At 28.8% G+C, this 12,040-nt stretch overlaps 1 long non-coding RNA gene across 1 annotated transcript; it reads right to left on the bottom strand.

Moving 5' to 3' along the window:
• Nucleotides 1-5,896: 5,896 nt before the first annotated feature.
• On the bottom strand, nt 5,897-10,272 carry LOC149987620 (uncharacterized). Its single transcript, XR_016506988.1, has 2 exons — nt 8,555-10,272; nt 5,897-7,807 (listed from the first exon to the last, which is right to left on the bottom strand). It is a non-coding gene; the product is annotated as an uncharacterized LOC149987620 (long non-coding RNA).
• Nucleotides 10,273-12,040: the final 1,768 nt, after the last annotated feature.

Here is a 12,040-nt window from a genome sequence, read left to right as displayed (position 1 = left end):
CTGCTTCATGTAAAATTTTAGTTTGTTTGGATGGTCTGATTATAAGATATGAGTTGTTGAAGTTCAAAATAAATTCACTTCAAGAATATACAAGGTTTTATAATATTTTTATCATATTTTTGGTGATATTTGGTACTTAGGGCTTATATATGGATGTAATTGCCTTTATAGAAATAATTTTATATATAAGCTTGATATTTTTTTAACTTGAAACTTAGTTGAGCAATTAGTGATAGCTAAAAGCATAGTGTTTTTTTTAAGGCAAATACTTTCTATCCCAACATTGTGTATACAGATCACAAGAACCTCGAATAATTCATATGGATACTTATTTTGAATTGTTGCCAAGCTTCTTGTCATATTATATGAAGTCTTGCTCAAGAATGTACCAATGTAAGGGTGAATTTTTTCCTCATGCCAAATTATAAGATGGCCTCAATTAAAAGTTGTTTGTAATTGGTGGTATGAAGTAGAAGTAGCAATAAATAAGAACAAAAGAAGAAAAATACAAGACAAGTGAAACAAGTACAATCAAGCAATTATACACTGCAAAACTAGTCATAGTTTGTTCACTAGATTTTCATACAAAAAAAAAATAAAAATAAAAAGTAAAAAAATATTTTTACATAGATAATTTTCTTACCTTTTCAATGGCATAAAATTCATATAATTTCAAGTTACTATCAGTAAGTTATAATAGATTAAAGATAGAATATAAAAAATAGAAAAGTTAAGTGAATAATTTTTACCTCAAGGATAATTTGCTTAAGAAATCAGGAGCTCGAGCCTCACCAAGGCTCAGAAGTAGTGTATATTGGTCCTCCAAAGAGGCCTTGAGGCCTTAGTCTTATCTTCCTACCTATATCCAAGGTGCTACAATCCATATGGAAATTGTATACCTCTCTTCTTACAAGGACTATACTAGCTATTGGTTCTCCTATTTTCCACTAGTAAAACTACTTTTTTTGTATTTTTAACTTCACTATGGTGTTCAAAAATACCCAATTAGCCTAAAAATCTTGTATAGTCTTCAAATCTTGTTTTGTTTCTTCATAGTGGCTCTTAAGGTAGTAAAACTCAATTTTACTAAGGTCTTAAAATTTTCTCTAAAAATTCATAAAAAATCCTAAATAAATTCTAAATAAATCCTATAATATTTCTATAATATTAATATCTATAAAAGGTTATATTTATCTATTTTAGTTATTTTTTATAGTAATAAAATTAATTTAAATCTACTAAAAATCCTATTTTTTACATACATAACTTAAAAAATATGAAGTTCTTTTTCATGCTTCTTTTAACTATTAACTAATCATTGATAGGATTTTTATAAGTAAAACATGTAGATATGAGGCCAATATAGAAATTGGTTTCAATTACTAATCATTAATACTCAATAATGAGTAAAAATACTAAATCAACTAAGCTAATTACCTCTAAGACTTACTAAGACTCCATTTTTATAACTTTTCTTCTAATAAGAATTTTGCAACTTATAAATATTTCAAAATTATAATAAATACTTTAATAGTAAAAAAGACTCTTTACTCTTAATATTTGTATAATTCAATGACTTAAAATTATATTTTTAATTAATCCACCAATTAAGATCAATTTGTGGGACTCACATATGGCGACCATTTGGAACTATTCGTAAGAATAGAGAGAATCCAACTCTTGCATTTGACATGGTCTATAAAAAATAAAATAATTAAGATAAAATAAAATAAAATAAATTATTAAAAAAGACATTATCATCTAGTAGAAGAAGTGATGAAAGGTAATGGAAAATGATCTTTTCGAGTGTACTTATTTAGATTTCCATAATCTACACATACCATGAGCTATTTCCTCCTTTTTTCTTCACCAAGACAATATGAGATAGCAAATCTGTAATTTCTATAGGCTTTATCAATCCCACTTGAGGTAGCCTTTCCAATTCTGTTTTCACAATGAGTTGCATCTTAGAATTGAGACTTCTATGTTTTTATCTAATATGTGTTGAATTTGGAAGAAGTGAAATAATGTGTTGAAAAATGCTTCGAAGAATATATTTTAAATCTATATAAGACCACAAAAATATATCACGATATTCTATTACTAAGGATATATATTTCTCAAGCTCCTCTTTACTTAATTAGAATCCAAACTTGACATATTTGGATTCTTCTTCATCACGATTGACTGGAATTTTGATCCAATCTTGTTCTACCACATGTATGGGATTAGTAGGTCCATGATACCAATCTTTAGGTATCGATAGATAAGTCAATGTATCATGTCCAACTTCAATGCCTTATGGAGTATGTTTGAATTATAATGGAAAAGGCATGATGGTTCCTTCCTTCATAATAGTATCTAAATCATCTATTTGAGTTTTATCGATTTCTAAACTAAAAGCTTCATTTGTACAAATATCATCAACTAAGATTGTAAGATCTAGACAATCATCTTTAACTTCTAACTAATCAATTACTTTTATAAATTGAATGTAAATGTCTTCTTTTTCATTTGGATTCTCTTCTAATTATTTGGCAAAATCACCTTCATCTTCATATTCATACAATCCAAGACCAATGCATTTTATTGGTGTAATTGATAAAGTCAAATTAGATTGGATAAAACTACTTTGTTTGGCATCTATAGATGTTGGTGTTTTTTCTAATAGAGTGAAGGATTGGAGTCTAAAGTGACTAGATACTATGATTTTGTGCGATTGTCTAAAGGTCCAAAAGTAAAATAAGGCTTAAAAGCCCTTCAATTTGTTACTCCTTTAAATTGCCTCAACCATCTTCTTCCTAACAATAGTGAGTAGCTATCCACTTCTTCATATAGGCGTATGACATAAAATGATACCACATAATCTACACCTTTTACTTGTATATGAAGGTCTCAAATTTGACCTAAAGATTGAGAAGGTCTTTAATCAGCTAGTCTCACCTTCATGACTGCCTTGTGAGTGATTTTTGATCCCAATTTGATCATGGTGGATTCATGCATAATATTGATGCTACTTCCATCATCTATTATAATCTTAAGAATTATTTTATCTACTATTTCTACATCTATCTCAATAAGTCCATACTTTCTAGTATCTTTTTTTTCTTTTAAGGTAATATCTCCTTCTAAATCTTCAACTTCAACTCTAGCTATTCCTTCCATATTTTTGATTTTTTTTTTGTATACTTATACCTTCTTTGAAGTCTTTTTTGATGGTTGGTGCTACTTGAACCAATTCACCAAAAGAAATGTTGACTCTAGCCCTACAAAGGTCTTGCCATAAATCATGTGGTTTTGTAGAATTGAAGGCTCTAGTAATTGTTGGATGTTTTAACAAGTTATTAGAAGTCCAAGGCCCTTCTTTGTCTACAAATTGATATTCTTCTTCATTGGATTCAATCAAAGAAGATGATTGATTGTATTTTAATTGTTTAGCTATCTCTTGAGTAGTTTTTATTAATTCTTCAAACTTAGGTGATTCTTTTGAAGTATTTAAAGATATTTTATCGTCTTTAAGAGGTACTAAATCTATTGGTTTTTTAGCACTCATACTTCTAGTTACAACTAGAGAAGATAAATATACATTATTCTTTAAGATCTCTTCGTTGTCTAGTTAGACCAAGTCGGATTGACAAGATGATACGATTGATGTAGTATGTACATTAGGTTGAGCCACTATATATCTAATATCTTGAGAAGAATAAAGTTGTTGGTTTTGGTTTTGATTTTGAGTATATGCTATATGTCCTTGTAATATTCTATGATTGATTCTAACTATTGTTAGAGGATGATGGTTTTGACCATTGCTTGAAGGATCATAATACATGTTTGATGGATTTTTTGTAACAATAGGATCTACAAATCTCTCTACTTATATATTTCCTCCGGTTTGGTTATTATAATCTCTTGAAGAAGAAGTTGAAGAATAAACTTGGTCAGATCTTCTACAATGATTTGTAGGATGAGAACCTCTATAATTTGAGCATTTAATTTCATTCTCAATCCAACATTGACGTACTCAATGTGGTTTTTTATAAGTAGGATAAGGTGTAATATTATTCCTTTGGTTGGAAGGAAGATTAGGACCTACTTGCCTTAAATGGTGAGGAAATCTATAAGGTTGGCATTGATTTTTTTTCTATAAGTGGTTGTTGTAAAAACTGTGGACAAAATTGAGCACTGTGATTTACTTGTCTATAGTTTCTATATGACAATCCAGAAGTATGAATTTCCAATTTTTGGTATCTAAATTCTATAGTTGAAGTTTGATTTTTAACAAGACAAGATATTTATTCACTTATAGCTTTTATAGTATTCCTCATTTCATTTTTGAATATCTCATTGATTTATCTTACTTCACTTTTAAATTCTTCCAATCTAGTATTACAAAAGGTCTTCATTTGAACTTAATCATGTAGAGGTTGTATAGCTAAATATATTAGATTACTAATTGGTAAGGAAAAAGTAAAAAGTTGTGAGTAGCTTAAAGCTAGAAGTTGATGGAATTCTGTAGGCCAATGTTGCAAGGATATAAAAGAAGGTATTGATTCTTCTGTCCTTTGAAGCATATGATCATTTTTCTTATCAATAACTTCCACTTCCAAAGTAGCTTGAATGGCTTCTTCTAAATCTTTAGATCTTTTGTTTAGGATATTCTGAATTATAGAAGGCATGGCAAAACCTTAAATAAAGTAGTACCTTATGATATCCTCATTTAAAACGTTACCTACATATTAAGTAAATACTACTTAGAAATCGCCTCACATAAGAAGTAATATCTTCTAAAGGACCTTATCTAATAGTTGTCAAGACTGAAAGACCTTATTGTTGGCTAATTATGGATCTATATTGACAAAAAAATGCTACTAGAAGTTGTTCCCATTTAGTGAATGCCCTCTTTATATGGAATCTATACCAAGCATACATAAAATTTGTCAAGGTTGTTGGAAACCATATTAAATAGTAGCCATGATTGGTTACTAAATTAGTCATAAACACTTCTACAAATCTTTCTACATGGGCTGTTGGGCCTTTATTAATAGATCTACTAAATCTTAAGAGGTTAGGTAGAATTCATGCCTCTTGTAATCCTAAAGGTACTATAATTGGAAATTCTCTAGGTAATATTATTGGGTCGATATGGATATTGGCTTGGAAGTTGTGGTTATTTTTATTGGCTACATTAGCTCTTTGAATTGGAAATGGTAAAGACTCTACTTGAGGCTCTAAAGAATGTCTTCTACCATGCTCCATCTCCACAGAAGCTTGTGACATCTTGTCACAAAGTTCTTTTAATGCATGGGTTTTTAAAACTATAAGTTCAATATATGATCTAAATTATAAAATGCATCCAGATCGCAAAACAAGGCCAATAGGAAGAGAATAAACTATCTTGGATTCAATTCTAGGTAGTATACAACTAAGTATGTGGCTCTTCAATGACTCTCTTAAGATACAGGACGTAATAGGTGATTAAAAATAAAACAAATAGACTTTAAATTATTTTTATTTTATTTTGTAAAATAACATAAAATCTTTTTTTTCCTTATCTATTTGTAAAGCATGTGATTTAACTATATACTAAGATGAAATCTTGTACCAATCTCAAATTAGTGGTGTCATCCAATAATTAAACCTTTCTCACAAGTGATGCATAAGGTCCAACTAAATACGAAGTTAAGATCTCTTGCTGATCTTAATATGGTGGAGTCACCCATTAGTTGGACTAGATTCACAATTTAGAGATTAAAAATAAGGCCCAAGGGAAGTACAAGTAATTTAAAATTTTAATACATGGATGCTACAAAAATCAGATAGACAGAAAAATGACAATCTATAGGGCAACCTATTGTTTTCAACTTTATCTTATGGAGGTCATCACGTCTCACAAGTATAGGCTCAATAACAAAAGAAAGTCATGCCAGCTATTAGTCTGACTTCACTTTCTATAAAACATCTAGAAATTAAAAGTGCCAAATACAACCAAGTTTTCTTAACAAAAAAGGTAGATTGGAGAATTTTCTAGTATATATAATTGAATATTTTAATATTCAATTATACTACGAGGTGATAGAATAGTTAAGATATTATCTTTAAATCAGTAAGTCTTGCCATGCTCTTTCTTAAGTGTACCTAAACTTGAAATAAAAATGAAGAGCTAAGATTTGAAACCTACCTAATTTCGCCAAGCTAAGCTCTTTTCTTGCATATCTAAAATTTCAAATAAAATTAAAGTTCAAGTTCGGAATCCACTTAATTTTGCCAAACCATACTCTTTTTCTTCAATCCACAATGTGTGTTAGTAAGATAAAATTGAAATTAAATGATTTTTGTTAAAAATATACTCATCTTGGATTATGATTTGAATTTGTTGGTCTTCTCTTTTCTTCTTTTTTCTTGTTCTACATTTCTTCTATCTAATTCTTCTATCTATTTCTTCTTCTTGAATCTTTTTTTTTTTTGTTGATGAAGATTTTTTTTTAATTCTTTCTAAGCTCCTTCTATACTATTCTTGTGAATAAAAAGGATATGAGAGGTGAAAGGAGTGATTAAATCTCCATATCACTAGAAAAAGGCCCTCAACTGGAAAATTTACAAAGAGAGGGAGTAATGAAACCTCAAAGACGAGCTCCAACCTTAATGCTTTGGAAGTGACAACCAACCTAAAGAAAACAACCAAATAATACTAACACTAATACCAACTAATCCAATATTACTTAAGATTAGAAACAACAATATTGCATAAAAAATAGTTTAATGAACAACTAAAAATATATTAGACTTAAATCAATACATAAAACTTATAATACATCTAATAAAAAGAAAAATAATATCAATAAATAAAAATAATGGTAAAAATTGAACAATAAAAGTAAAGATAAAAAGTAAGGAAATGAATAAATAAATCAATTAAAAATAATAATAAATAAAATCGAATAAGGTAAAATAAAAGAAAATAAAAAATAAGTGTGAAAATAAAATTTAAAAGTAAAAATAAATTATCAATTGATTTTAGATTTTAATAATTGAATAATTTATTTATTTTAATGATAGTATTATTAGTTATTATTATTATTATATTATATTATATTTTAATTATCTTATTTATTTATATTTTCTACTTATTATTATTATTATTATGATTATAATTTAATATAGTTGAGAGAATTTAATTTTTTTTTTAAAAGAATAACAAAAAATCAATAGTATAAATGATTGAAAGATATAAATCACTAACCTCAATTGTATTTGTTCAAAGTGGCAACCTCTCTCCACTCCAGAACTTGCCACACATTAAATATTGATTCAAAAGCATTGAATTTTTCACCACTATAAATTCAACTTTGAGATGCTTGTACCCAGAAATTTTCACTGTAATGTACTTATCCGGCACTTAGAAATGCCTTTTCAAAGACAGGGTACACAAAACTGCCAAGGCAGTGAACCCTGTTGTGTTCGAATATTCACCACAAATTCGTTATAGCTCCAAATTGAGCCTGTAATATCTTTTTAGAAAGCTAATACAAAGATACATACACTGCCAAAGTTTCAACTTTAACTATCAAACACCCAAAAACTGATTGACAAAAATCTGAGAACAAATCAACATTCTATTCAAGAACAAAACTTTTAATTATCTTTTGATTTTTAAAAATTTGTAGGCCTTGTTTACACCAGCAAGGAGAGAGGTAGAAAACTTACAAATAATGAAGACTAAGTTGCAATGCTCACACATTAAGTCCAAGCAAGATCATTCACCAAAAGCGAACTTCACATTCTCATACACCATTAGAAGCACCATCTCCTGGCAAACGCACCATTTATGTGAGGGTAAATTTCCCCCTCACCCCAAATTACAAGATGGCCTCAATTAAGAGTTGCTTGTAGTTGGTGGTGTGAAGTAGAAGTAGCAATAGATAAGAACAAAAGAAGAACAACACAAGATGTGAACTCAAATAAACCTCTACTAGTTGAAAGTTTGTTGTAGTTCATAAAAAGTGACTTGATTAGGTGAATTTAAAAGTAAGGCCATTATTCAAATTTTAATCCAATCATTAGTTGTTATTGTTAAAACACCAAGTTATTAATCAAAATCTTCCAAACATTATTCACATTCACAATGATAATTCACTCATTAAACTTCGTGCAAAACAATTCCTTCTTTTAATTCTAATTATATAATTTAGTTTTAAATAATTAAATTTCCTTATTTTTCTTTTTTTACTAGGTTTATTTATTTATTTATTTATTTATTTTTATTTTATTTTTTTAAATATGTAAATTATCACTTCGTAAATAATTGGTGGTAAGAGTAATTAATTAAGTTATTATTATTAATCCATAGTAAAGATAAAATCTTAAGTAAAAATTAAAAGTTTAAATTTTAATAAATTAAAAATAATAAAATAAAGTTACCAATTAGGTAAAAAGTAAAAAGTAAAAGTTAAAAGTAATAAGTAAGAATTAAATTTCGAAGTTAACATATGAAAGTTACAAGTTACTGTAAAAATAAAAGAGAAAATAAAAACTAAGAGGGATGAAGAAAAGGCACCTTGATAATGACCAAGAATTTATGGCAGCAACTCCCTTCTACTCCAAAATTTGCCAACCATTCGTATCAGCTTCAATTCTGATGATTTTTGCTTGGTTAAAAACCTAACTTGAAGACGCTCTTGCTCCAAGAAACTGTATAGCAATCCAATACCTGAGGCATGTGCAATGCTCCTTCAAAGTTGAATAACCGAGACCTCCACCGCAGCTTACCACCCTTCACTCCAAAATGCACCAAAACTTTGGATCTACTTCAAACGTAATAAAACTTGTGCCATAAGAAGCTAAACTTGTATGTGCTCTTATTCTTAAAATTTCAGAATGTTTTAAGTAAACGGCACTGAGAAATGTCTTTCCAAAGACTGGTGATCCAAACTGCCAAGGCAGTTGACCCCCTCACACTCAAAAATTCACAAAAAATTTGTTTTAGCTCCAAATTGAGCAAGCCTAAGCTCGTCGGAAAGCTGAAAGTAAGAGGTATGTGCTAAAGAAAATTCACTACAAAAATTAAAAGGACCAAAGACTGATTGGGAAAAATCCGAGGCCCTTCAAACCCACTTAACTATAGAAGTATTTGGAAACCACTAATTCTAAGGGAGTGCCTTCTAAACCACAATAAGCACCACCTTCAACAAAAATCAATGATCACATATTCACAAGGTGCACAATGAGCATTAGGATCCAAAATGAAATTGGCATTAAGGTTTTAGGCCAAGATTTGGCATGGCTTCGCCCTTCATCAAAAAAGAAAGAGAGAGAAGGCTTGGAAAATCAAGCCACTCTTATACTATTGAGTGGTGGCTTGTGGGAGGGCGGCCACATCTCCACCCTTGATTTCTAAGATCCCTAATGTAGATCTATGGCCTTCATTCATCCAAGAGCTAATCCCATCACTAAGACTGATGGCTCTTGTAAGTGGTCAAAAAAAACATTTTTTTTGTAAATCTAACTTCACCATTGTGTTTAAAACACCTTTTTATGCTAAGATAGACTACTCATCTGTCCCAATCTACATTCATATGCAATTTTTATGAACTTTTTACTTCCAAGAGTTTTGGCAATTATTGAAAATTCCTTCAAAAATGACATCTTCATGGCTCTACTTGTAATTTTGTGGAGAGGTACTGATCTTATTTTCTTCACTCCATGAGGCAAATCCAATATTGCCATTGCATTTGGAAGGCTTCTATTAATTAGAAAAGCCACCTTGTTGCTTGAATTTGTTGAATTAGGAGAAAAACTTCAAATTGCCTTTGCTAATTTTTACTAGAATCTTTTTTAGAAGTTTATGATTTTAATTCACTCTAAATCATATGAGATGATTGTAAGTGAATTCATAGGCTCTCAATCAATTCTTATAGCAATGACTATAATTTCTAAATTACTAAAATTAATTAACTTGCTATTATAATTTTCTAAAGTCTATGTTTCTAGTCCCAATTAATCCAATTTAAAGGATTAGGTTAAGATTTGTACCATCAAAGGTTATAACCCTCAAAATTCAATAAAATTGGATTTTATTTATAAAAATTATGATCTAACTAGTTCAATTATTACAAAATACAAGAAAAAATATAAAAATTAAACTTGGAACATAATCTGGAGCTCATACAAGACAAGTGAAATAAGTACAATCAAGCAATTATACACTACAAAACTAGTCACAGTCTATGCATTGGATTTTTATCCAAAAAAATAAAAAATAAAAAATAAAAAATATATTTTTAAATAAATAATATTTTTATCTTTCCAATGGCATAAAATTCATGTAATTTTAAGTCACTATGAGTAAGTTATGATGGATTAAAGATAGAATTTAAATAATAGAAAAGTTAAGTGAATAATTTTTACCTCAAGGATAACTTGCTTAAGAAATCAGGACTTGACTAGGATTTGGTTAAGGTTTATTTAGGATTTGACTAGAGTTTGGTTAGAGTTTGTTTAGGATTTTTTTTAGGATTTGATTAACGTTTGGTAAGAATTTCCTTAGAATTTGGTTAAGATTTGTTAAAATTTGACTAGGATTTGATTAGGATTTATTTAAGATTTTTTTAGAATTTTATTAGGATTTATTTAGGATTTATTTAGGATTTGACTAGGATTTATTCAAGATTTTGTTAGGATTTGACTAGGATTTAATTAAGATTTATAATAAATATTTTATTAAAAGTTCTATTTTGGTATATTTTTGAATTCTATATTATTTCTTTATAATTTCTTTAAAGGTTTTTTAAAAATACTTTGTCTTTTTTACATAATTCTTTTGAAATTTAGATTGAATTTGATTTGATATTTGATTATATTTTCTAATTTTTAATTACAATTAGTTTAAGAATCTATTAGAATTGTTAGGACTTGTTGTTGTAATTTTCTTCTTATCTTCCACATCCAGGTGCCTGGTGCATTTTCAAGCCAAATGCCATGTATTACCACAACAATTGCAATATTAGAGCAGTAATAAGTGCCTTCTTCAACATATCAAAGGTATTTTGCTCTTCTAATTTCTATTCAAATATGGCACCTTTTTCCAATAGGTTTATTAATGAGGTAGCAATAGTATCCAGCAAGACTTAAAAATGAGCAAATTTTAGAAGCATTGTGAGCTCTCAATTATACTCTATTTTTTTATTTTTTTTATTTTTATTTTTATTTATTTTATGATAATTAAACATGTTAGATTAGGATTTATATAAGTGGAATTTAGTTTTATAGAATTTTTAGGATTACAACCTTTGATGGTATAAATTATAGCCTAATTCCTTGAATTAAGTTAATTAGAACTAAAGTGATAAGAGTTAGAAAATTAGAATAGCAACTTAGTTAGTTTAATAATTTAGAGGTTGTTAGTCATTACTGTAAGGGTTGACTAAAAGCCTACGAGTGCATCTATAATCATTCACATGATTTAGGAGTTAGAATTATAATTCTCTAAAAGATTTAGGAAAGTTAATAATGATAATTTTGGATTTTCCTCCAAATTCGATAAATTCAAGTGGCATGGTCGTTCTTCTACTTAATGGGAGTCTTTTTAATGCAATGGTGGCATCGGATATACCTCGTGGAGTGAAGAAAATAAGATCAGCAACCTCTCCTTCAAAATACAAGAGAAGCAATGAAATTCTCATTTTGAAGAATTTCACAAAAATTATCAAGATCCTTGTAAGTAAAAACTTCCATGAAAATTATAATTGAGCATGGATTGAGGCATGTGAGTAGTCGATCTTATCTTAAAAAGGTATTTTGACCACAATAGTGAAGTTAGATTTACAAAAAGAATGCTTTCTTGTCCACTTATAAGTGCCATCAGCCTTAGTAACGAGATTAGTTCTTGGATGAATGAAGGCCATAGATCTAGATTAGGGATCTTAGAAATCAAGGGTGGAGATGTAGCCACCCTTCTACGAACTTCCACTCAATTGTATAAGAGACGCTTGGTTTTCCAAGCCCTCTCTCTATCCTCTTTTGGGTGAAGGACAAAGCCATGCCA

The sequence above is a fragment of the Physcomitrium patens genome, chromosome 16 (assembly GCF_059467195.1).
Source record: "Physcomitrium patens ecotype Gransden chromosome 16, ASM5946719v1, whole genome shotgun sequence".
Taxonomy (NCBI): Eukaryota; Viridiplantae; Streptophyta; class Bryopsida; order Funariales; family Funariaceae; genus Physcomitrium; species Physcomitrium patens.
The sequence above is the reverse complement of the archived record's forward strand: the minus strand, read 5'-3'. Positions and strand labels throughout refer to the sequence as shown.